The following is a 27760-nucleotide window of genomic DNA, read 5'->3' on the forward strand; positions in this document are numbered from 1 at the left end:
GCTCCAAGTACATCTTTACCCTGCAAAGCCAGGATTAAAAAAAATCTGTTCTCTATTATTGCCTCCATAAAGGCCCAAAGGAATCATTTTTGAAAATTCTTTAAGTTCAAAACTATTTGCTGGTTGACTTATACTTGAAGGATTGTTTAAACAGATATAAAAAGCTCTAAGTTACCTATTCTTTTCTTCAAAATCTTTAAAGTATATTCCATTTTCCTGCATTGACTGAAATCTGAGGCCAACATAATTTCCCCCCTTACAAAAAAAACTCAACCTATTTACCTGGTTCCCCAAAGGAATTGTTCTTTACCTCTGAGGTCCAGCACTTTTACTAGGCACAGACACACAGTACGCCCCTTTAATATGCAGATTCTAGTTGTCTTTTATTTCAGAAAAGCTTAATCTCTAAATATTGGATTTACTTCATTAGTTTGGGTGTCTTGTTGTATCTACAATTATATATACGATGGACCTGTTCTGCCTGTCTTCTGTATCAGCGGTCTACAAATTGAGGTACATTTAGAGCTATATGAAGACTAAGAGATACGTCGGCACAGATCGTTTAAAGGCAATCAAATTCCAGATCCTCAACCTCCGTCCTTCCTATTACTGACCTCTTCCGGAATGTACCTGAGGCCAAGGTACCATGCCAGCCTCTTCTCATTCCCTCTTCCCCTCCTTCACAATCACTCTTTTCCCACTTTACAAAAGAAATGCATACCACTCACAAATCCCGGCTAGTGCATTGCCTTGGAATACAAAAACCCTCCAGGAAGCCAAACCTGTAAATCCTCCTTTAATCAAAGCACTACAGTAAGGATTTGTTCACTCCCCATCATACATATAACATACCTATTTTATTAAGAAATGGAGTATGTGGGCCCATGTTAGTAAATTACAAAATCAGATACATAGTAGAATGAAGCAGTAATGAGAGTGTTTTTACTTAAGGACCTTACCTTCCAAAACCCTTACTATTGTAAAAGGTACAACTCAACTCTGGGAGACTTTAGGGAGTGCAAAGCAAAGAAATCTTGAAGGCAGCAGCATCACTGTATCCAGGCAACACGTGGCAAGGCTCTGTGCCTCATCTATTTGTCTGTGTTAGAATTAGAATTCAGCTGTGTGATGGTTGTCATGGAAACGTACATTAACATATTTATTTGAGCTGAAAAATCAAGTCGGATTTTTACTGACAGAAGGAAGTCTGACTTGGAAGATAAGTTTAAAGTTGATGACTAAGCTTTGTCAATTAGATTAAATGGCAACCGTTTTCCCTCAATTCAGTGATGTACATTATAGCTGCAAGGTTTTGATAAAAATACGTTTCAAACGTATGTTAAGACAAAATATTCCTCTAAAAACTCATTGTATGTTAGCAAGTATGTATTAAAATTAATAATGTTTCTAAATAACACTTTCTAAGCATATTGGGTTAAACAAGGTGCCTCTAAGTAAAAGAGTAATAAATATAACAGTTATTTGATAAATCTTAGTTAAGCCTTTTTAATAAACTTTCCCAAACTGAGAAAGTGATAATAAATCCCTTTCAAAGTCAGATGGTTTCCAATTCTTTGCTTTCCACAAATGATTGAGTAATTGAGTGGTTGGTAGATAGATCGTTAAACTAATTTATCGATCGCTTTTTGATTTCTGGCACATAGCTCGGAAGGATGAGGAAAGGTAGTAACTGATGCAGTTCTGGCATACTGGAAACACTGCTATTTTAAACCCAAAGGCGTTACATCATCTTTTAAATGTCTGTCTGACTTGGCTCCCTTCTCGCATCTCTAATCCCTATGACCTCACTCTTCTTCTGTATCATCTCTTTTCCCTTCCACGCCTTCCAATTTTGCTTTCATTCCTTTGGTAGTTTTGTTTTTTTCCTTCAACTGTTCTTTCCTGGGTTCTGCTTCTAATTTTATAATTAAGCCTAATTATAATTATTCATTTATAACTGATAATTTCACCATTTCCCATTTTGCCTGTGATATGACATAGGAATCCAACAGCATGCTCTCTCATATGAGCAATCTCTTGCCCCAACTTGATACACTGAAAAACCTACCCATCCTTTCCCCCAGTGGTTTACAATACCCGTTTTGTTATAAATCTAGGTTCCATATATAGATGGATCTGTTTCTGAATTCTCTATTCTTTCCATTGGCCAATTTGTATATCTTTATATCATACACTGGCTTAATTATTATAATTTTACATTAAGTCACAATATAGGTAGGAAAGACACTTTGTCTTCACTTTGTCTTTGTAATTCTTGGACCACTCCTCTACCATGTTAAGTTCAGAATTATAATTGTAAGCATCACCAAAATAACAACATTAAAGATGAATGCTACGACTACTAGTAGTAGTAATGTTAAAACCCCCGAAATTCGTTAGGAATTTGATTCTAGGTGCATTGAGAGAATTACTATCTTTGCAACATTAAGTTTTCCAATCCGTTAATACTGTGTTTCTCTCCATTTAATTGGACTGTAGCTAATGTCTTTCGATAAAAGTTTATAACTTTCTCAATAAAGGCTGTAGACATTATTTGTTAGGTTTATTCAAATGCTACTTACATTGTGCCTCTACTGTAAATTGTATATTTTTTAAATTGCATTTTCTACAGTAACTCCACTGTGGAGAAACCTGGCGACACCACGTGATGAAGGTTAACATCGCCAGTGATGTCATATTGATTGGATGAGACATAACCATGAGAAAACATCAGACAAACCCAAATTGAGGTCCATTCTACAAAGGATCTGACCATTACTCTTCAAAGCGTCAGGTCCCAGAAAGAAAAGATCAAGAAATTGCTACAAATTGGAGTAGACTAAAGAGATAACAGCTACCTGGGTTTGACCCTGAAACAGAAAAAGGACATCAGTAGAAACACTGGGAAAATCTGAATAAATCCACAGTTCAGTTAATACTATTGTATCAATGTTAATTTCTTAGTTTGTGAAGATATACCGCGGCTATGTAGGATGCTAATTATTTCAAAATAAAATGTTTTTTAAAAATTACATCCTCTGTTTCGTTTCTGTTTTTGCTGGTCCATAGAAATGCAATTGGCTTTTCCACAAAAACTTTGTGTCCAAAAACCTTGCTCAACTCTCTAGTTAATGCTAAGAATTTAGCTGCAGAGTGCTGGAAAATTTCTACATAGGCATTTATATCATTTGCCAACAGTGACAGTTGTTTTCTTCCCTTCCATTCCTACACTTTTTTATTTTTATTTTTTTTAGGGTTTTCTCCTCTATTTTACTCTGCCGGCTAGGATCTCTGATACAATGTTGATTAGAAATGGTGATATCATGGATCCTTATCTTTTAAAAGTTAAGTTATATCTGCTAATAGCCAGAGATAATTTTAATTTCATCAGAATAATCTAAGGAAACTAAATTGCTTTTGCCTTGAACATTTCTATCATAGAGATAGCAATACCGTTTTAAAACTTTTTCCAATGCTAAAACGTTTATTTGAAAAGCATAAAAGAATACACAACACAGAGAAAAAGAAGTAACATGAAGACAGAAAAGAAAAGCAATATGGTATTATGTTATTAAAAGAAAATAAAAGCTGTGACATTAACCTTGTAGACAACTAACATCTATGTTATTAAAAGAAAATAAAAGCTGTGACATTAACCTTGTAGACAACTAACATCTTCCAAACTTTGCTTTCCCGCCTCATGGTGTGGAGCTGTCACTGAGAAGTAGTGTCAAGCCAGAGTCCACATTTCCAAACCCTCCTCCCTTGCACCAGAGGTGGTCTTGTGCATAGCTGTCCCCACAAGAATGGGGCTGAATGTCAGATCTCAGGTCGAGGCTTTCCAGAAGCGGGTGAGGTAGCTCCCTGCTCCTTCCCCAGCTACTGGAGGACTCAGAGGCCCAGGTTAACGACAGTTACCGACTGACGGAGGACGCCTTCAGTGCACTGCTGGTTAGCAATAGATACACTTTAATTAGGTTGAAGCTGTTACGTTTTTTGTGGTCCACTTACTACAGCAGTTAGCTTTCCCCAGCTAACATAAAAGAAATGGTATCTTTAAGTGGGGTGCAGACCAAACAAAAAAAATCTAGAATATATGACAACTGCTTAGCAGCCCGGCAGCAGGCAAGGGAGAGGCCGAGTAAAGGATAGAAGGACAGTCACGTCACACAGTCACAAAACTTTTAATACAAGTACTGCTTGTGAAGAGGGATCCGTGGTTAAAGAAGTCGAAAAGTGGCTGTCTCCAGGGAGCTAACTGGAAAGCGGCCTCCGTCTGGGGCAATGGAGATGCTCTATATCTTAGTCTTGGTGGCGGCCTACACAGTGTATACGACTGTCAATCTCACTGAACCGAAAGCTGTGTCTTTGCTCTATGTAAATTATACCTCAATGCCTGAAAATGCCTGAGATAGCTTCAGAGCTATCTATCTAAGTGTTAACTAAGGGTCTAACTAAGCCAACAGGGAAAAAGAGATGGAAAACAATATCAGAATAACGTTATTACTTGCTGCATTTATTGAGAATTTACAAGAAAGAAATCTGCACAGGCAAGGAGTGACAGGTCTGAGAGCAGAACTGAAAGGGAGTAGAGAATCCCAAAGTCTGGAGGCTCCCAGGGTTAGAAAATCTGACCGCTTCCGGATTTTACACAGTAAGAGAGGAGACTGAAAAAGGCTTTGAGCAAAAATGGCCTGTTAGGTTTTCTCAGGTGAACAGGGGGAAGTCAGCCTTGCTGCCGATCAGGCTGAGTCGGTGAACTTCCCAGGAAGCCTATTTCAAATGGCCATCCAAGGGCCCCCATACACTGAGAGAGGGGGGAACGGGAGACAGGAAGCAAAGGAATAAATTAAGCGTGGGGCTTCCTGGCATGCTTTTTTGGCTAGAGAGACCATACACAATTTACTGTCCAACCCGGGACAGTTTTGAGAGTGAAAGAGGGCATTATCACTTAACCTGCACGAGGGATATAAACTGAGACTGTCCCTGACAGATGGGACACGTAATCCCTCCGTCTGGCATATGGAGTCAACTACAAGGAGGGAGGTCAGAAGCCAGCTAAGTTTCTGAGGGAATAACATTGCCAGCCCCCCACCCCCCAAGCCTTGCCTCTAAGCCTCCAGCTGACTCCTAAAACAATGCTCTAACCACCAAAACTGCATGATCATAAAGTAGGAAACAAAGGTTACACAGCCTCCAAGGCGGGAATATTCCCCCAGTGTCCGTATAAGCGTGACCTTGGCGGAAGATGGGCAAAGAAGAACCTTCCAGAAGACATTCAGGTCCTAGGGAATAATGAACAATGGAGCTCCTTCTAGAGAGCAGGGCCAGAGTCTAAGCAAGGGACATCTTCTACCCCAGGCAACAGTTCTTGCAAATGCTTCTTGCCATTCCATTTTTTTGGGTCACTGTCAGTATTCCTAATTCTAAATGTTCCCTCAGCTTCAGAAAATTAAACACAAACTTGTAAGTTGCATCTTGGGCCTAATGCAATAAATTATGGACACTACACGTAACGTGATGGTGGTGAGAATAAACCCGAAGAGTCTTTTACAAAGATCACTCCCTGAACTGCCTGCCAGGAGGCCATGTTTCTCCTCCAACCCTCGCTGTTAACTGTATGACCCTGGATAAATCATGATTTCTCCGGACTTCAGCTCCTTCATTTGTAAAATGAATAAGAGGATGCCTTCCAGTTTTATAATTCTAATTCAAAATTCTCGACCTCGCTAAGCCAAAAGAACTACAAAAATCCTCCACGAAATGTCATTAGCTGGAGAATCCATAAGAGACCGGGTCTGGTTTTTACAGCAAAAGCAACTCAGCACAATTCTAAAAAGTTATATTGGCAAGAAGAATCCTGGCACTTTTTCATTTCTTGACTTTTCTATATTATTTTGTTCTCATTATAGTACATTAAGAAATAAAATATAACCATTTTTAAGTGGAAAAAGACACTTGCCTTCCATTTCATTAGGCTTTCGAAACTAGTCCAAAAAGAGGAGGGAGCTGCACTGCACTTAAAATTTCAATTCTTTTTTAACGTTCACAACCTAAAATTCTGAATGTTTTAAAAACCAAAATGCTATTTGGAGAAGATTTTTAATCCAAAAATACCATAATAATACATTTTATTAGTTATATAGTCAAAAATAATATTCATCAAATCCTAAAAATATTATTTTTTCAAATAAATAAAATTTGAAAAAAGTGTTTGCTAAATTTCAACTTTTGATGCCTCTAATTTCTGGAAGAAATTAGCACTCAGGACTCTGTCTTCTACACTGATAAAAGACAAGACAAAAACTAATATTCTACACTGATACTTTGTTACTCACAATTAATATAGTTTTATACATGTATAAAAAGAAGAGCCAAACATATTTGAAAAGTAGGACCCAAACTTTGTCACTTCTAATCACAATATGTTTTGGGGAATTCCCTGGTGGTCCAGTGGTTAGGACTCAGCTCTTTCACTGCCAGCCCAGGTTCGGTCCCTGGTTGGGTAACTAAGATCCCACAAGCCATGTGGCACGGCCAAAAAAAAAAAAAAAAAAAAAGATATCACAGTATGTTGGGACAAAAAAAAAATGAGAAGTATTTTGCAGGTCCTGCTACCATGTACCCTAGTATCATCAGTGAGTTTCTAAATCAGTCATATTTATTATCACTGACTATAAAACTATGGACCAGATGTTGGACTATCACACAAAACCAAGAAGTATCAACCCCACGGTACCTTGAGAAAAGATCACTCAATTATCTGTTGAGTGAATTAGTGAATCAAAAAATACATAAAATATTTATGTATTTATGGTACAAAAAAGCACCATAAAATATCCTAAATCTCAGAAACACAAATTTTCAGGTTTACCTCAGATTATATAAAACATTTAAGTAAGTTTAAATAATGGAAAATTTGTAAGTGGAATATTTTAATGTGCTAAGGAAACTAGAGATATTTGACAGTAACTAACTCTCAGGTAAAAGAAGAAATGCTTTTTAATGACAAAAATTATCCCTTAAGAGAATATTTCACAATTTATGTTTCTATATCAGTACTGATGTTGAGAGGTCCCTTGATTGTTCTTATCCAGAACACTTTGTATATGACAATTTTTCTTCTCTGGAAACTTTACCGTTTATCTTTTCTTTCTGTTCTAGGGAAGTGTCTTGTATTATTTCTTTGATAATTCTCTCCAAATTTTCTCTTGTATAAGTGAGTGACAGAATCTTCTGGACTGTGTCTCTAATTATTTCTTCCTCAAATTTATTTTTCAATCCCTCTAAGGAATTGATTTCAGCCACCACATTTCTAATTTTTGTGAGTTACTTCTTATTCTTTAATTTTCCTCTCCTTTAATTCTCCTTCTTAAAAAGGATTCTGCTATGCAAAATCTTCTCACATTTTCAGAGATAGTAATTACAGTTTGTTTCTTTCCCTACTGTTTTGTCCCCTCAGAGTTATTTCTGTTTGCTTTATCTCTGCTTTCATATGGGAGGTATTCCCAAATACCTGTTGATCCTTGGCTGACTCTCCCTATTTATGTGTAAGTTATTAGTAAAGCAAGACGGCGGCTCTGCCTGGGGGCTGAGCTTGTTGAAGGTCAGTTTCACGGAAGAGCAAGTGGGGAGCAAGCTGGCTTTCCCTGTGGGGAACCCCTATAGGAAGCCTCTCTGGGACCCATCAGGCTCTCTGGACAATCCTCCAGCACCTGACTGGGAACTTGGCCCCTGATGCCCTAAGAGCAGGGCGGATGTTTACTTGACCCCACCCTCCACGGCTCCCGTGTCCCTGAGCCTCGATTCTCTGAAGGGTCAACATCTCCAGAGAATAAACCTTCCATTGCCTGGGCTGTGGGGAAGGTAGTTTATCTGGCTGGGGTGAGACAAGGATCCGAGTGTCCAACTGGTCCTTTCACAGACTTTCAGCGGGCGGGGTCTGTTTCTAACCGGATGCCTTAGCTCCCTCTCCAGCCTAACCTGAGACCTCCCAGGGTTCTACAGGGCAAAGCTGCTTCCTGGCGTGTTACTCTCCTCTGTGGGGCTTAGGTGTTTCACTGTCCTTGGCTAAGTCACAGGGTCATATGACTTCTTCTGTGTTCATATTTGTGGACTAGGGTTACTAATGTCACCTACTTTTTATCAAAGATAGAGCCGGAATTTTTTTTTCTTATTTCCTTTGTTCTGGATGGATTTTGTAATAGGAGAAGGCAGAAAGTTCTCTATTTGCCATCTTAAAATCAGAGCTTACAGTCCCCACCACACACTACAGTTTTGGTCTGCTGAGCACACACTCCCACCACCCTTCTTTGGAGGAAGCCTCTCTGCTGCACGAGAAGACCCCAGGGGGGCTTCCAGTCCCTGGACCACACCTCTTTACTGAAGCACTGGGAAATCATGCCCTCTGCTGGGCCTCAGTGATGATTCATCACACACGGGGTCAAGGAGGGTTGATCCGCATCTTCTCTAAGGCAGGCAGCAAGGTGTTTAGCCCCACAAGTTCTCTTCCTGTTGGGACTGCTCAGCTGAGAAGATGACAGTCTCAAGCCGCTGCCGGTCATCTCACTGATCACATGCTGTCTGGAGAATGACGAATAAAGAAACCAGCAGAGCTGAAAAAGAGTCCAGATGAGATCATCCGAGTTCCTGGCTGCAACCATGCCTGATGCCAGATGTACCTCTGGAAACCATAGTTATATAAACAATTAAGTTCCTTTGATTTTCATAAGCTGGCTTGAACTGGCTTTCTTGCATTTGCAACTGAAGGAGTCCTGATGAATTCATCATTTGATTGAAATGTTCCAAATTACTAATAATTGAATGACACAACACCACTTCTTTGCCAAAAATAGCCTAACTTCTTTTATTAAAACAAAATCACAAATAGTAAATATCATACCCATATGCCCCTTTCACCATTTAGGTAAGACGCTTTGATTTTATCTGAATATTCTCATGTTTTCAGGACAGTGCTACCTTGGAGAATGAGGCACATATACGTTCTGTAGTACTGCATACCCAATAGCCCTAAGCTGTAGAAGAATTTTCTTCCAGGGACTTCAGAAAGTCCTGTCATTTCTTTAAACCTTCTCTACTGGAGTTCTCAGTTTTTAATAAAATTCAAGTTGTACGGCTGTCTTACATAAACGCTATGTGGAAAAATGAAATAACATATCTCAAAATATTTGGTCCCTTTGGAAGAAAAGTAGGGTCTAAATGTAAAGAATTATTCGGCCTCAATCTCTGGCCCAGTGATGGGAAACCAGGATAATTTCAATGCAAGGGTTTATGGGAAGGAGGCAGACAGTAATAACATGATTCCAAGGAGGCAGGCGGGGATACTTAGAAGGAATGTGTTCCTTGGATGCTCTCCCTGGACTAACCTCCCCAGTGTTATCTCCGGGCCACTGTGCTCACCAGCCCAAGAGTCAACATCTAACCCTCTAGGCCTGAAGTTCCTGCCTGGGTCTTTATCACTTTCAAGCGCATCTAGAGGCTGGGCAGGTAATCCAATACAGTGAGGAGACTAAACATTTTTAATGTATTATGATTCTTTTATTTGCAGGAAAAAGTAAATCTTATTAACATTCCAGCCTCTCTCACTCTCTTTTTTATTGGTTTAAGTTGCTTTTTTTTTTTTCATGCAGCATTTCTATCTATTATTTCTACTTTGTCCATGGCTTGCTTCATAATGCTATCTTAAATAACAGCTTTGGGCACGGAAACTCCTTGCATGCACAGAACTTGTGTATGTGAGTAAGAGTGAATAACAGTGACGATAATAATGGTTCAGTTTATTGAAACTTAGCACGTGCCATACGCTGTTCCAAGTCCTTTCCATGTATTACCTCACTTTGTCTTCACTTCAGCCCTGTGAGGCGGGTACCATCATCCTCATTTGACAGATGAGGGCACGGAGAGTCACTGAGAGGGGTAAGCGGCTGGTCCAATATTACAGAGCACGCAAGTTGTAAGTACGAATGCAGGCACCCTGTTCCAGGGACCTCTGCCCTTAAACTATTACTCTGCACTCCACCAAGAAATATGCCATCAGTTATGGGTCGAATTGTGCCCCTGCAAAATGTTACATTGAAGTCCTAAGTCCGGGTACCTGTGAACGTAACCTTATTTGGAAATAGGGTCTTCGTAGACATAACTCAGTTAAAATGAGGTTGTCCTGCATTAGGGCAGGCCCTAATACAATATGACTACTGTCCTCATAAGAAGAAAATCTGGACACAGGGAAGACAGCCAAGAGAAGATGGGGGCAGAGGCTGGAGTGATGCTGCCACAAACCAAGGAGCACGTGGGGCTACCAGAAGCTAGAAGAGGAAACACGGATCCTCCCCTGAGGCCTCTGAGGGAGCAGGACCCTGCCAACACCTTGATTTCAGATTTCTAGCCTCCAAACAATGAGAGAACAAACTTTGGTTGTTTCACGCCACCCAGTTTATGGTACATTGTTACAACAGCCCTAGGACAATAACATAGTCTTTCACTTATACTGAAATATGCTATCCTATCAACCTGTTATTTCCAATTTTAACACAAATGGCAGTATAAGCAACATGTAACTTTCCTCTTCTTTCTATTTAAAGGAAACCAACAGCCAGGGGTGGGGCTGTGAGAACTGGAAAGCACAGGCTCCCATCTCATTGAGGCAACTTCTCGTCAGCTCTAACGGACGACAGCCACCTGCAAAGGTAGGACTAAAGCTGCCACATCTGACAGTTTTCAAAAGAACCCAGAAATCTGGATTCGTACATTAAATTAATTAACAGCAAATTCAATTAGGAACTAGTTAGAATAATGCTAGTTAATAATGAATTCGTGTTTAAAAAGAACATTGTGCAAGCCAAACATGGTCCACAATTATGGACAGTCTCTGCTTTGTATGTTTACTTTGCTTCCTGTGTCTCCTTTCCCTTCCTGGAGACATCCATCCGCCAGATGTAGGAAGCAAGCGCAGTACTGACACTAGAAGTCAGGTGGGAGTCAGCACCTCAGGACTAGGGACCCCTCCTGGGATGTATGGCAGATGCAGAAGAGCCCTACGCACTTCTGGGTCCGAGACTGAACAGGTGCAGTCTTCTGGATCCACATCTGAATACTATTCTAATACTATTCTTCCATGGTCTCAGCTGGTCTTCCTAAGGCATTTGCCTTTCAGGAGAGACTTAGGGCTTTAACGGGGTAAAGGTTTGGGGTAAACCTAGGACATGACCTTGGTACTTCTCAGGCTCATGGCACTTCATTCGTAGCCTTGTCCTTGTAACTTAACGAGTTCCCTACATTTCTTATCTCTTCTCTGTAGACGTGGAAGAAGTTTAAGTGGATGACAATAGCTCAGAGCTCTCTTTCGGTATTCACCATCCTGTAACCTATGAACGTTGCCCAGAAACCTGGAAACACTTTTGAAGAGCAGTTTTGTGGAAGTACTTTTACAAAATGTGACTTTATTACTCAGGCTTATAAAAAACTTCAAAAATATAAAGAATTATCCTGAGAATGTTAACATTAACTTTAGTCCGATAAGTCTATGACTAGTGAGCAGCCTTAGAACGTTCTGAGTCCTCACTGGCTACGAACATTTCAGTATCTACCAGAGTTCAGACCTGTTGGATATGGTATAGAAACTAATGATTGCTTCTGGTAAGTGAAATGAGGTACCTGGTATGTAGCCAGGACTCTCTCTGCTGCACTGAGATGTTTAATTCAGTGACGCAGTTTGGCAAACCATGGTGGTGGGGACTTACAAAACTGACAAATATTATTTGGAAAGTTTGTAGAGCAATGTTAAGAAGTGAAATACCACAAAATCTATCCAAATCATCTCATTTAATGCTTTGTGGGTTTTTGCTTGTTTTTTGCTTTCATTAAAAATCTCTCAATCTTTCAAGGGCTTTTATACCTGTAAAATCATACTGAAATTCACTAGCTTATTATTCTCACAACCATCCCAAATGGTCAGTAGAGCAGGTTTTATCCCCCTAGGATAAATGAGGAAACTGAAGCTGAGGGCATTAAATATTTTAAATTAAAATTTCATTACTCTCCAAAGAAGATATACAGATTGCCAACAAACACATGAAAGAATGCTCGATATCACGAATCATTAGAGAAATGCAAATCAAAACTACAATGAGATATCATCTCACACCAGTCAGAATGGCCATCATCAAGAAATCTAGAAACAATAAATGCTGGAGAGGGTGTGGGGAAAAGGGAACCCTCTTGCACTGCTGGTGGGAATGTGAATTGGTACAGCCACTGTGGAGAACAGTGTGGAGGCTCCTTAAAAAACTACAAAGAGAACTACCATATGACCCAGCAATCCCACTACTGGGCATATACCCTGAGAAAACCATAATTCAAAGAGTCATGTACCAAAATGTTCATTGCAGCTCTATTTACAATAGCCCAGAGACGGAAACAACCTAAGTGTCTATCATCAGATGAATGGATAAAGAAGATGTGGCACATGTATGCAATGAAATATTACTCAGCCACAAAAAGAAACGAAATTGAGTTATTTGTAGTGAGGTGGATGGACCTAGAGTCTGTCATACAGAGTGAAGTAAGTCAGAAAGAGAAAAACAAATACCATATGCTAACACATATATATGGAATCTAAAAAAAAAAAAAAAAGGTCATGAAGAACCTAGGGGCAGGACAGGAATGAAGACGCAGACCTACTAGAGAATGGACCTGAGGATATGGGGAGGGGGAAGGGTAAGCTGGGACGAAGTGAGAGAGTGGCATGGACATATATACACTACCAAACGTAAAACAGATAGCTAGTGGGAAGCAGCTACACAGCACAGGGAGATCAGCTCGGTGCTTCGTGACCACCTAGAGGGGTGGGATAGGGAGGGTGGGAGGGAGACGCAAGAGGGAGGGGATATGGGGATATATGTATATGTATAACTGATCGACTTTGTTACAAAGCAGAAACTAACACACTATTGTAAAGCAATTATACTCCAATAAAGATGTTAAAAAAATTTCATTAAAATGGTCACGGTTATTAGTGAGGGAGGTAAAGCTTACACCCAACCACCCCCCCCAGCAATTCCAAGTTCACTGATGTTTCCCAACAAATAAAAGTCACGCAGACCTGTAGGATCAGTCTGCTTAAACAGTTAGATAGCCAGACCTGGGATCAAAACCCAGTTCTATCGCTGACTAGACTTCAGACATCAGATGCATTTTTAAAACCTCTCTAAATCCCAAGTTCCTCCGCTGTAAAATGGAGTTAAGATCATAAAAGACATGTAAAGGACATGGCACGGAGTGGGTACTCAACAAATTTTAGTTCTCCCCGCTTCCCTTTCTCCTACAGGCTCCCTCAAATCTGAGCAGACCATCCATTGTCTGGTTAAACATGTGGATGGTTAGTGAAAGCCTAAGTTGTTATAAAAAAGTTAAGTCAAGAGATCTGGAGATATTGATAACACAAGAGTAAATTAATTGCCACAGGCAAAGAAGACCAGAGCAGGAACTGCTGTCACTGTATGTACTGTTACAGAATAGCCAAGAGAGTGGTTCTTTTTTAAAAATCCATGTTGAATCCTTTTTTAAAGGGGACAGGTCATATCAGAACATCACACCTTGAATTTATTCTCTGCCATCTAATAAACATGGCCCATTGTTGCCAAACATAAATTATTTAAAATACGTCAAAGAGATGGGAAACATGTCCGACTAAGGCGTGGTTTGAGACTTCTGAGTGTGGATACGCTGGCAGCCTTCACGTCTGGCGTCGGCCAGGAGTGTGAGACCCCAGGGTCAGCCGGCCGTGTCAGTGGCAAAGGAGAAGTGAAATTCTGACTGCTTTCATCTCCTCTCTGCTGCCCCCGGGTGAGGATGGGGTGTGGTGTGGTGCACAGACACCAGCAGGGGATGGGCCCGGAGGGGAGGGGAGGGGAGGAGGTGTGGGCAGGAGAGAAGCATGAACTCAGAGGAAGGGCAGCTGCTGTTGTCAGGAAGCAGGCGTGGGTCTGCTGCCAGAAAAATGAAGCGCTTATCAAATCTGTTGCTAAAAATATTAAAGCGCATAGCATAATTTAGACTATTTCTTCAAATTTCAACTAGATGCTAGAGAATTATGTGCCAGTAAGTATCGTACATGTGACTCTGGCTGTTGGCACAATCCTGCCCAGTGAGAACTGAGGTTGTCTTACTGCACACGTGGGTGGTTAGTACACGCTTTACGAGTACGCTACAGGTCGCATTCCTCATACACACAACGTCACTCATGATTATGAGTTAGACGTGGACATGAGGAGACAATGGTCTCCTTCCATTAAATGCAAACTGGCGGAAATTACTGTTTAAGTTGCCAGGTTGTAAGAGAAAACAGATCAGACTAATGAGGGTGAAGTCGTATAAGCGGTTTATAAAAGAAATCACGCCGAGGTCAAGGCTGACATCGCTGACTCCCATACATCCATGCACACGTACACATGTGACCTCTGCCTTCCCACCGCCACTGCTCAAACTCAAGCTGGTTCTTATTTCTCTGCCATTCATATGCAGTTGATGAATCCTTTATCTTGGCAAACACCCATTGCTCATATGTCACCCGTCTCAGAAGCCCCTGAGGGCTTCCCACTGCTTGAGGGACAGAGGCCTGACTCCTACGTTCAGCCCCTCCTTCTAATTCAGTGGTTCTCAACCACTGGGGGAGCTTTAAAAGATAAACAGGCTTAGGTCTCATGCCCCAGCAATTCTATTTATTAGTTCCGGGGTTAAGATCCAGGGACTTGTATTTTTAAAAAGATCTATGGATGAACTCTTATTCACTGCCAAGGTGGAACCACTGGTGCCATTTTCCCACCTATTATTTCACTGACATAAACTAAACCTTCTGTTCCAGCCAGTAATGCTGTTTTCGTTTGTCTGTTTGTAACTCTAGTCCTCTGTTCATGCTGTTAATCCAACCTGGAATATCATTTCCTCTCCTAGCTCTTTATTTAGACCTTCACCATTGCTCTAAGACTAAATGAAATCCCACCACTATCTTTATAACCATGGTGAATCATGCCATTCTGATCATCCTAAGAACGTTTGTTACCTCCCTGAAGTACTTTATGGCAATTAACAACATATTGTTTGCACTGTGAATGCTTCTTTCATACTCTACTCCCTGATTCAGGCTCCTGGAGGGGAAAGGACACTTTTCATATTATCTTTGGTTCCCATTCCCCAGTCCCCGGCATCTAGGACAGTACTAAACATAAAATAGACACTCACTTCTGTGCTCCAAGCTCATAAGATGCTGAACATGTTAAATTCTCTAAATTTTATGGAGTGCTATTCTTACAGCCTGACAGCAGAAACCGTCAGCCTCCAGGGCTGTTTACATACACGGGTGCTTTTCATGGCAAAGCATCACTACGCCCACGTAGGAATGAGAATCACTTGTCCACAAAACTGATGTCATGTCAAATACAGAGCTGATGCCTAGAAATGTGTTTTTCCTATAGAGAGAAGTATTTTCCATGCTTATATATTTAATTCCCATAAGCCCACAGGACAACTGAAAGGGAGCAGTAGCAAGGCACTCCTCATCTGTCAATACCTGACTTAACCCCCATGTGACAGGGCAGCTGAAGCCCTATTTACCATCCGAATCTACTGTGGGAGGATGAGAAGAGCAAGTGTCCCCTTGCCCTCAATTCCGAAGACATGAGAGTATCAGTGACCTATCGGTAAATGTTCCTTATGCAAATACTGAAAACCAAAAAGCTGCTGGTATGAGGGTATCCAATATGGGGGGACGGGCCATGCCAGAGCCCCAGCTCAGACCCTCCTACAGCTCAGGCTGCCCAGAAATGAGGGAATGAGGGAATGAGAGATGTGTTTCCATATCCAGAGTTAGAGGTTCTCTACAAAACAATGTGATACACGGAGGCTGCACTGGTACTTCTGGGTTAACTAGTCTTGGGAGGGCTGGCTGAGAAACCTAACCACTATTTATAACATTGTTTTTGTGGAAAAATGCTTTCTGCATTCCAAACAACAGAATTAGACATGAACTTTGGGACTACAGTTTATTTCTGAGGCTGGGAACTGACCGTATCTTGTTAATTACACCACGGTCAGTGTTTGCCTAGGATAAGATGGCAGTGTGGAGGTCTGCCAGGAGGGCACAACGAGGGAGAACAGTTGCCATGAATACGGACCATATGTGTCTGTAAGGATGAAAGACGGAAGGGGATGATGGGAGAAAAGTCCAGGCACATTCTCAATTTGTTATACAAATATTTACCAAGCACTATTAAAGGTTATTGCCGAATGCTGCGTAAGACAAAAATAAGTCAGACAAGAGGTTTGATTTTCTGGCCCTCACAGCCTCGGGTGGGAGATAAGACAGACATCAATACACACACTAAAGCTGCAGGGTAAAATGTGCTGAAACAGTGGTAAAAACAAAATCCTGGGCGAAGCCAGCAGAGAGGGGAAGAGCTCGTGCTTCTAGCTGGAGTGATCAGGGAAAGCTTCGTGGAGGGGTCCACACCTGAGCTGAGCCTTGAGGGGCCAGCCTGCGCCAAGATTTCAACCGGCAGAGAAACCAGAAAGGGAGGAGCAAAGGACGTCACAGAGAACACCAAGAAAACAGTCCAAGTTGAGACGCAGAGGCACAGACAAGAATGAGAAGTCAGAGAACGGGAGAGAGCTCAGTTGGCTAAGGCGGGGGGTATTTTTAGGAGCTTGGGAGAGGGCTGTGAATGCCAGGGGAAGGCATGGATTCTATCCAGTAGTGAGTGGGGAGCCATTAAAGGGTTTTAAAATTATTGGAGTGGTTCTACGTGCAGATCTGTCTGGCAACAAAAACAGGATAGAAGACAGAATGAAGACAGAAGACCATTAGGAGATAATTATAATAGTTGGGATTGGTTAAGATGACTTTTCAAAACTACATTTTTTGAATAAATAGTTAACCATTTAAGGTTCCAGTTACTATATATCGCCCTTTAATGATCAAGAACATATTTTAAAAAACCGTACAAAGACTTAAGAAACTGAAAAACAAAACATTTGTTACAATGGAAAACCGTTTTAGAACCATTAAGTTTGGCACACAGCTGGGACTTGTTGCCTAGACTTGATACAAAATAAAGGACGATTCTGAAGTGCTACTCTCAGTTTTAAAATAATACCTTGATTTTAAACATTATATTTTTAATAAGCACATGAAATTTAGTAAGTAATCATCTTTCCACTATTTTCAAAGACCAGTGATTCAACATACAAGGGGACTCTAAGATATTCTGAGCAATTCTAGCGTTGAGAAAGCCTCAAAGGTGGTGAACTTAATTCTTTACATTTTAAATCAATATTAAGCTGATGCTGAGAGATGTGAGCAGACTTACATGAGGTGACTTGACTTAGCAAATGTCTTCTAAACGTCACATTTTCAGTGTTGGTTGAGACATGACATTCATCTTGATCTGAAAACAAATGTAATGGAAGTAATAAAATTGAAAGAACTGATAGGTAGCTCACAGAAGCCAATTAGATGATTAAACATCATAAAAGAGTTCTATTTAGTTCTATAAAACTGACATTACTTATGTATAATTTAAGAACCTAAGATAAAAATCTCAAGCTACGCTCAAAGACTTCTAAAATAGGAAGTATAACATATTCCCTTCCTATATATTTTATGTCAATCTCCTAAAGCTTCTGGAAAATATATTATTAGATATTTAAGCCTGATTTACACTGAATCGTTTAAAATTTAGCTAACAATCAAGCCCCACTCAGCACTAGAGAGCAGGGAGAGATGAAGTTGAGTAAGAGATAGTTCCTGTCCTTAGGAAACCCACAAACCACCAGAGACAGACAGATCAACTAGAAAAACCCCACATCAAGGCAAATACAATAAACGTTGCAAGTGGTCCAAAGTGCTTCGGGTTTGGGGGAGGGTTCCTTACTGCAGGGAAGACGTACAGAGGCTCTGTGTTATGGACTAAACTGTGTCTTCTAACCCCCCAAAATCATGTGTCGAAGCCCTCATCCCCCAGTACATCAGGATGTGTCTGTATTTGGAGATAAGGCCCTTTAAGATATGATTAAATTAAAATAAGGCCTTTAGGGTGGGCCCTAATCCAATCTGACTGGTGCCCCTATAGGAAGAGGAAGTTAGGACACAAAGAGACACACCAGGGGAAAGACCATGTGAGGACAAGGAAAGAAGGCGGACATCTGCAAGCTAAGGAGAGAACCCTCAGAGGAAATCAAGCCTGCGACACCTTGATCTCAGATGACTAGCTTCCAAGACTGAGCAAACAAACTGCTGTTGTTGAAGTCACCCAGTCTGTAGTATTTTGCTACATAGTCCCAGCAAAGTAACATGCTCTGTACAGGTGACATTTAAATGCAGTTTGAAAAGAGACAGGACTTTTAACAATCGGATAAAGGTAAGGTTTAGAAACAAATAACGTTCCAAGAAGAAACAAAAATTATTTTGTTTTAGGCACAGAGGCCACAATACAGAGTATGAGCTCAGAAAAGTCAGTATACTTCTATAATAAAAGCATAGTCTGGGGGTGAGGAAGAGAAAAGGGGGGGCAGGGAGTGAGGGGGAAAAGCAGGACGGAGGGAGGGAGCAGGAAACCCACAGACCAACAGACAGACGAGGACTGGAAAAGGGGCTGAATGCCACACTCAGTATATGCCGCTGTATTTTAGACATAAAAAGAGCCGCCAAGGGTTTTCAGTAGGAAACTCATTCGAATTTGTATCCTAGAAAGATGGCTCTGGTTTTACAGTTACTATGAGAAGATTCGAAAGGCAGTGAGACCTATTTTGTTACTGTAATAGCCAAGGTAAGGGGAAACCAGGGCAACTGCAACGGATTTAAATCGTCAAAAATACACTGAAGACGTGCTTGAAAGTGAGAACGCGAATAACCACGCCATCAGTTATGCAAGACCGAGGGCTGGAACGGTTACCAGCATTCAGTCAGACAGTCACAGACGCAGTGTCCTCGGCAGCCACAGACCTTCCCTTTCAATCACCACCTTGCGTGTGGGCATTGATCATGACTTTAAGAAATCAACCAACCCAAAGACCCAGCTCACTTCTGACCTCTTACCCTAGAGCTTGATAATCAACCTATAAAACCTATAATCAACCTATAATCAACCTATAAAAATCCTAAATTCATTTCCTAAAGCAGGCAGTCCTTCAGAATCATCTGTGTGGTCTCCCTTGTTACAGCAAGTCAATAAGACAGCTTGCTTATCTTCTAAAAGGTTTACTTATTTGAGAGGGGAGCTTTCCACAAAGTCTGCGGTCCATCAGTGAAGTTGAGGAAGAAGAGGCAAAGGAGGCAGCACCCGGTCCTGTCTTTTCAGGGTGGAAGGAGGGCTAAGAATAACTTAACAGGCGCTGGTGACCTTAGAAAGAAATTTCAGGATGGCAATAAAAGAGAACAGAAACTTCCAGTAATTGGGGGAATTAAAGAAAATGGAGAAATGGAATTAACTACTCTAAGAGGCCTGGCATAGTTTGAAAGGAAAGCTGAATCTTTAACAAGACTTGTTGTTTTCATTTTTAATGCCAGTAAAAGGAAGAGAGGTTAATAATGGAGCAAAGTCTGGTGAGAAGGTGGGAAAAGACGTCTGGTTAGAGTTCGCCATGTTAAGAGGAGAAACTGTTTTTTCTTTATGGTTAGAAATGGAAGAAAGGATGGGTGACGGATATAGATAAAAATTATTGTGTAGAAGGGCGTACAGTTGAGGGAGTTAAGATCAATAGCACGGCCATCTGCTGTGATAGAGAGGGGGGAGGGAAAGAGAGGTGGAAAGACAGTATATAACTGAAGGAAACTCTGAATTTGAGGCTTTGAAGGGAAAACACTAGCCAGAAAAGAGGAGGAAGGAAAACAGAGGGACTTTCAGCATTTGAGATCTTGAGATGATTCTGGTTGACAGCACTGATCAAGTTAAAGAATATAACTTGTTATAGTACAGTTAAAAAATAGCACTGCCTACGAAAGCCAGGTTTACATTTCTGCAGAGGAGAGGCAAGAATTCTGGGGGTAAGATCAAAATTATAAAAACTTATTCAAAATAGAGCAGGGGGTCCAGATGACATGAGGACCCAGAAGTAGGTTGGCAGTGGAACTGGGGGTTCCATCTGAACAGGGTAGATCTGACTTCTTAGAGAAAGAGGATAATAAGAGTAGGGCTCCAACCAGGTTGATAGGTGAAAAAACACCATTCTCTCTCTCCCCCTCTCCCTCTCTCCCTCCCTCTCCCTCTCCCTCTCCCTCTCCCTCTCCCTCTCTCTCTCTCTCTCTGCCTTATCTGTTTGATGAGAGAGAGTGAAAGACTGATCACACATGTCACCAGTCTCTCACCCTCTCTTAGAACTTGCTTGCCCAAACCTGCATACATTCCCCTCTCATCCACATGGCAAACTCAAAAGGGCAAGTTAGGTCAGTCCAATTCGAAGGGGTACGATGACTAGAGTCAAACCTAAGGATGCTTTTACCCAGTTCCCCCACAAATAAGGTTGACATTTTTATGCCAACCTGAGTTATGCCTGCTTCTCAAAGGTTCGGAAGCTGGCAGAAGGAAAATGTGATATACTTAATTGGACGCCTCAAACTCCAAAAAAAGGGATGAAAAGTAAATAAACGGAGATCAATCTGAAGGAAACTGTATGGAAGGGGAGTTGAGTCTAAATCTTGTCAGCAGCCACAGTGAACTTTTACATCAGAGACCTAAAACTGAGACCTAGTTCAGGTGAAGAATATTACTAGAGATGGGAAGATTTTGAAGCATGGATTCAATGCCTTTTTTGTTTTTGGCTGTGTTGGGTCTTCGTTGCTGCACGTGGGCTTTCTGTAGTTGCGGCGAGCAGGGGCTACTCTTCGTTACAGTGCACAGGCTTCTCATTGCAGTGGCTTCTCTTGTTGTGGAGCACAGGCTGTAGGCGTGCAGGTTTCAGTAGTTGTGGCACGTGGGCTCAGTAGTTGTGGCTCACGGGCTCTAGAGCGCAGGCTTCGTATCTGTGGCACACAGGCTTAGTTGCTCCACAGCATGTGGGATCTTCCCGGACCAGGGATTGAACCTGTGTCCCCTGCATAGGCAGGTGGATTCTTAACCACTGTGCCACCAGGGAAGTCCCAGATTCAATGCCTTTAAAAGGTATAATACTATTCACAATTTTTACTTTTTTGAGTGTCAGTTTGGTAAGGAATTTGTCCATTTCATACAAGTTGTCAAATGTACTGACATAAAGTTGTTCATAGTATTTTCTTATCCTTTAATATTTCTGGAATCTCTAGTAATGTTTCCTTTTTATACCATATTGTTAATTTGAGCTCTTTATTTTAAGTAGGAGTTTATCAATTTTATTAATATTTTCAAAGAAACACCTTTGACTTTTCTTTGTCTTTTTTTCTGTTAGTTATTTCCAGTTTACACGGGCCTCTCACTGTCGTGGCCTCTCCCGTTGCGGAGCACAGGCTCCGGACGCGCAGGCTCAGAGGTCATGGCTCACGGGCCCAGCCGCTCCGCAGCATGTGGGATCTTCGCGGACCGGGGCACGAACCCGTGTCCTCTGCATCGGCAGGCGGACTCTCAACCACTGCGCCACCAGGGAAGCCCTAATGTTACCTTTTAAACAAATGCATTTAAAGCTGTACAATTCTCCCCAGGCACTACTTTGTGTCTCACACGTTCTGATACTGATTCTGTTCTGTTCTCTCTCTCTCTCTCTCTCTCTATATATATATATATATTTTTTTTTTTTTCCTTTCCTTTGCAGTACGCGGGCCTCTCACTGTTGTGGCCTCTCCCGTTGCGGAGCCCAGGCTCCGGACACGCAGGCTCAGCGGTCATGGCTCACGGGCGCAGCCGCTCCGCGGCATGTGGGATCTTCCCGGACCAGGGCACGAACCCGTGTCCCCTGCATCGGCAGGTGGACTCTCAACCACTACGCCACCAGGGAAGCCCTCAATATATTTTCTGATTGTGGTTGTGAGTACTTCTTTGACCTACGGATTATTTAAAAGTGTGCTGCTTCTTTTCCATGCAAATTGAGAAATTTTTAATCTTTCTGTTATATATTTCTAGTTTAATTCCACCATGGAACATATACTTTATGATATCAATCCTTTGAAATCTGTTGAGATTGGCTTTTTGGCTTAGCACACGTTCTATTCTGGTAAAGGTTCCATGCATGCTTGAAAAAAATGTGCATTCTGCAGTTGTTGGAAATAATGTTCTATAAATAGCAAATAATGTTCTATAAATAGGTCAAATTAATCACATTGTTTAAATATTCTATCACCTTACTGATTGTTAAAAATCTGCTTGCTGGACATACATTAAGTTAACCTTAAATAACAAAATAATACCTGCATTCCAATATACATTAGGTGCAGACAAATACTGTTTGATTCCGCTTATATGAGGCACCTAGAATAGCCAAATTCATAGAGTCAGAAAGTACATTGGTAGATGCCAGGAGCCTGGGGGTGGGGGGAAGGAAATAGGGAGTTAGTGTTTAAAGGGGACAGAGTTTCAGTTTAGGAAGGCGGAAAATTCGGGAGATGGATGATGGTGAGAGCTGCACAGCAAAGTGAGTGCACTTAGTGCCACTGAACTGGACAGTTAAATATGGTTTAAATAGTATGCTTTACATTATGTGACTTTTACCACAATAAAAAAAATTTTTTTTAAATCTGCTTGTTATATTAGTGGTTGAAAGAAGGTTGTTAAATTCTCCGACTATGATTTATCTACTTCTCCTTTTTGTCCTGTCAATTTTAGCTTTATATATTTTGAAGTTATGTTGTTAGGAACATATAAATTTAGAACTGTTCTGTCTTCCTACTGAATTGATCCTTTATCATTTATAAAATGCCCCCCTTTATCTCTCATAATTCTTCTTGGCATAAAGTCTGCTTTGTCTGATATTAATATACAAGAGTTTTTGGTCAGTATTTGTATAGTGTACCTTTTCTTTGTTTTCCATACCCTTTTATGTGATATATAACTTATGCAAACTATATATTGTTTCTTTTTAAAAAATTTGTTTTTTAATTGGAGGAATACGCCTATTTACATGTAATTTAATTATATTTAAGGATACCTTTCTGTTATAAATTTTCTATTCATTCCATCTGCTCTTTTTTCTTCACTTATTCCTCTTTTTCTGATTAATCAATTTTTTATTACACCATTTTACTTTTGGTGAAGTTTTTGTTTAAACATTTTTGTAATATTTTTAGCAATTATCTTACAGATTATAAATACTTTCTTGATTTACAGTTGACTTTTACCACTTCCTGAGCAAGACAAAAATACCAGTTTAACTCCATTTCTATGTATGTTTAAAGCCCCACAAAACATTACTATTGTTGCTTTCAATGGTCTGAAATCTTTTATACTTACTCATATATTTATGCTTCCCTATGCTCTTCATTTTTCCCTGAGCTTTTATGGTTCACTTGGGATTACTTGTTTTCAGAGTGAATAACTTTCTTTAGTATTATTGTACTGTGGGTCTACTTGTGAGAAAGTGTCACACCTTTTGCCTAAAAACATCTTTATTTTGCCTTCAATTAAAAAAAAATTTTTTTTTGCTGGGTATAGAGTTTCAGGTTGGCCATATTTTTCCTTTCTGCACTTAAAAGTTAAGGATGTCATTCCTTTATGATCTGATTTTAATAATGTCTGTAGGACAGTCAGCCACCAATCTTACTGTTGCTCCATTGAAGGGAGTGTGGTTTATTTCCTTCAGTTGTTTTAAGATTTTTCTCGTTATAGCTGTTTTTCACACGTCTCACTAAGTTGTACTTAGGTGTGTTTTTCTTCATATTAATCTTGCTTGGGGTTCACTAAGTTTCTGGTGCTTCTTGAACTTGTGGATTGCTATCTTTCATCAGTTTGGAAAACCTTTGGTCATTATCTTTTCAAATATTTCTTTTGCTCATTCTCTCCTCCTGGGACTCCAACCACATGTACGTTAGATGAAGTGACTCAATCCCCTATGTCTCTTAAGCTGTTTTTTTCTTTCCATTCCTTTTTCTTTCTGAGCTTGTACTTTTTTCCACTGAACTTTCCTTTAGTTCACTAGTTCTAGTTATTTTTGTTGTGCCAAGTTTGCTCTTAAACTCAAATCTTAATTTCAGATACCGTATTTCTCAGCTCTAGAATATCCACTTGATTATTTTTTGATAGATCCCAACTTTCTGTTGATACTGTTCATCTTTTCATCCACTTTGCTAGCCTCTTCCTTTATTTCCTTTAACACATTTACAACAGCTATAAAATCTTTGTTTGGTAACTCCTAAGTCTGTATCATCGGTGGATTTGCTTCTCTTGTACCTTCTTCTTTGAACTTTTTTTTTTTTTTTTACTTTTCACATGTCACATAACTTTTTAGTTTATTATCAATACTGTCAATGTAACAGCCATAAAACTGTGGTTGATGTTATCTTCTCCCAGTGAGGGCCCATCCTTTCCTCTATTAGACAGGTAGGGTGAGAAGCTGCTCACTTCAATCTAATCAGCTTACTTCTGGTGTAAAACATCTCAAAGGTGAAATCAGTGGTGTGTTTATTGCAGCTGCACCCTACTCCATCACGTGGAGACGGTCTCCTAAGCACCGCAGGACTGCAGAAGGCTTCACTGCATATTTCCAGCTCAACTTCCCAACCTCCCATCCCGCCCCAAGGCTCAGCAAACAACCTATGGGGAAAACGAGCTGTGTGTCTGAGGCCTCCCTAGGTTCCAGTTCACCATGCCAGACTATGTGACCATCAAAATTCCCATGGTTCCTCTTTCCCCTCATAGAGTTTCACTTCCATAGCAAGCTTGATCCTTAGCCAGTGTCCATTCTCAGCAAACACGCTCAGGAAGGATGACTGCTAGCAATCTCATCTCCTACATGCTCCTCCATTTCTGCTATTTCAGCTCATTCAGCACTCTTCGTTTCCATAGCTCTCTGAGGTCTTCAAAAATGACTGTGTTAAGAGTGACACAAATATTTTGAAACTTCTCCCACTGAGAAGTGGGTATATATGTCTCTCCCCAACCTTGAGTTTGGGTAACCTCTTTGACTTATTTGACCAATAAAATATGGTGGATATGACAAGACACCAGTTTCCGGGCCTAGAGCCTAAGACGCTGACAATTTTAACCTCTTATATCTAGGAATATATATATGGAAGGCACTGAACTGACACTAAAGAGGGCCAACTAACCTGATCTGGTAAAAAACAATAATAAAACAGCTTTTGCTTTCATCAATTTTCTCTATTATTTGTCTGTTTTATAATATTTTACTTTATTGATTTCTACTTCTTGTTTTCTACCTTCCGCATACTTCGGGTTCATTTTGCTTTGATTTTTCCAGCTCCTTAAGGTGAAAGCTTAGATAATTGGTTTTAGACTTTTCTTCTTTTCTAATGTATGTATTTTAAAGCTATACATTTTCCTCTGAGCACTGCTTTAGCTGCATAAATACTGATATAATGTGTTTTCATTTTTCATTCAGTTAAAAAATATTTTCTAATTTTTCTTGTTTTTTCTTGGAACCATGGTTTATTTTAAACTGTACTGTTTAATTTCCAAATATTTGGGGGAGGAATTCTATATATTCTATTGTTATTTATTTTTAGTCCAATTTAGAAATAGTAAAAGAACATATCCTGTATAGTTTTAATCTTTTAAAATCTATTGAGACTTGTTATATGATCTACCTTGATGAAAATTCCATGTGTACTTGAAAAGAATGTGTGTTCCTCTATTATTGAGTGCAATATTCTATAAATGTTAATTAAGTCCACTGGTTAACAGTGTTGCTCCAGATTCTAGTTTTCATTAATAGCCTGCCTACTTATAAATCAAATGCTGAGAGAGAAGTGTTTGAGACTAACTACAACTGTAGTTTTGCCTATTTATCCTTTCTGTTCTGTCAATTTTTGCTTCAAGTACTTTGAAGCTCTGTTATTGGGCTCATAGACATTTAGGATTGTCATGTCTTTTTGATAAACTGATTCTCTTGTCATTATGAAATATCTCTCAATATCACTAGTAATATTCCCTGCTCAGAAGCCTATTTTGTTGTATATTAATACAGCCAGTCCAGTTTTCTTAGTGATTAGTGTTTGCATGGCATATCTTTTTCAATCCTTTTACTTATAACCTGTGTGTTCATATATGAAGAGGATTTCTTGTGGACAGTATGTGGTTAGTAGGTCTTGCTTTTTTATCTAGCCTGATGATCTCCACCTTCAGAGCATTTAGACCATTTACACTCAATATAACTATTTATATGACTGAATTCAAAGTAACCATCTTGCTATTTTCCCATTGTTTCTTGCCTTATCTGGAACTGAATATTTTTTAGTATTTCATTTTATCTCCACTGTTGGCTTATTAGACATACCTGTTTCTTTCGTAGTTTTAGTGGTTGCTCTGGTGCTTAAACTATAGCGCTTTAACTTACCACAATCTAACTTCTAATAATAGTACACCACTTCACATATAAGTAAGAATTTTACAACAGAAGATACCTATTTCCTCCTTCCGGTCTTTTGTGCTACTGTCACCACAGTCTAATTACAGTGAGACTGTCATGCTGAAAAAGCTAGGTGTAGGCACTCTGGTTGACAGCCCCAGCCAAGAATAGCTTTTGAATGATCCTTGTCAAAGTATCAGAAATGTGAGTAAAACTGTCTTGGACTCTTCAAACCAGCCCATCCTTTAACTGAATGCCACCAACTAACCTCAGCTGATGCTACATGGAGAAGAATAACCACCATCTGAGCCTGCCCTTTTCACTGACCTACAATTTGTGAAGTACAACATAATGGTGGTTGTTCTAAGATTACAAGTTTTTAGGTAATTTGTTACAGAATTAGATAACCATAACAGATACTGGTACATGGAAGTGGGACTCTGTAATAAAAATCTTAAAATAGTGACATTGGCTTTGGGACCAGGTGGTGAGCAGAAACAGGACGGGCCTCAAGAATACTGTTAATGAAAGCTTAAAGGACATTAGTGAAAATGTTAACAGATGGAGAAATGACAAGCCCTCTTACACAGTGGTGGAAAAATTGCAACACTATTCCTTGCATAAAATAGAAAAGAGAAAATGTGCCCAATAAAGTGGCAGACTTGGCTAAGGAGATTGCCAGGCAGAAGGTTGAAAATGATGTCTCTTTTAGCCAAGTATGATATGGAATGCAAAGAGAAAGATGAGTTACAAAAGAACTCTTTCATTTTCAAGCAGAATTTAGAGCTAACAAAAGAATCGTTTCATTTTCAAGCAGAATTTAGAGGAGCCAGGACTTGCTCTTTTCAAACATAAAACATTTTCTCATCCCCATTCTCCCCAGACAGAAAAGTAAGAAATGGCTTCAAAGTAAAAATCAAGTCTAGGGCTCTGCCAGTAAAGCATGGTTTCAGGATAAAAATTTCTAGAGTGTGACTATAAAATACTGTATTGAGACTGAAAAATGATTTAAAGTTGTATCTAGTTCAGTTCTAAGAATCTTAAGAGTGTGCCTATTACTTAGACTCTCTTTACTAGATAAAAGGCCTCTAGGAATCTTGAGGGTGTGCCTTTTGGACTCTTTCAAACAGAAAAGTTTCTAAGAATCTTTTTTTTTTTTTTTTGCGGTACGCGGGCCTCTCACTGCTGTGGCCTCTCCCGTCGTGGAGCACAAGCTCCAGACGCGCAGGCTCAGCGGCCATGGCTCACGGGCCCTGCCGCTCTG

The 27760-nt window shown here is 40.2% G+C and overlaps 1 protein-coding gene across 10 annotated transcripts in view; it reads right to left on the reverse strand.

The window, feature by feature from the left end:
- ZNF438 (zinc finger protein 438) overlaps positions 1-27760 on the reverse strand; it is a 197513-nt gene that overhangs the window by 91116 nt on the left and 78637 nt on the right. For 9 of the 10 annotated variants that reach the window (XR_016391846.1, XR_016391843.1, XR_016391842.1 and 6 more), the window contains one exon: positions 17382-17459. The gene's annotated coding sequence lies outside the window, so the exon portion shown is untranslated. Of the gene's footprint in view, positions 1-8375; positions 8568-17381; positions 17460-27760 lie in introns of those variants that run through there. The other variant, XR_016391850.1, reaches the window with a different exon arrangement.

The sequence above is a fragment of the Delphinapterus leucas genome, chromosome 2, assembly GCF_059928025.1.
Source record: "Delphinapterus leucas isolate spDelLeu-1000000601 "Yukka" chromosome 2, BTC_Dleu_Yukka2, whole genome shotgun sequence".
Classification (NCBI taxonomy): domain Eukaryota; kingdom Metazoa; phylum Chordata; class Mammalia; order Artiodactyla; family Monodontidae; genus Delphinapterus; species Delphinapterus leucas.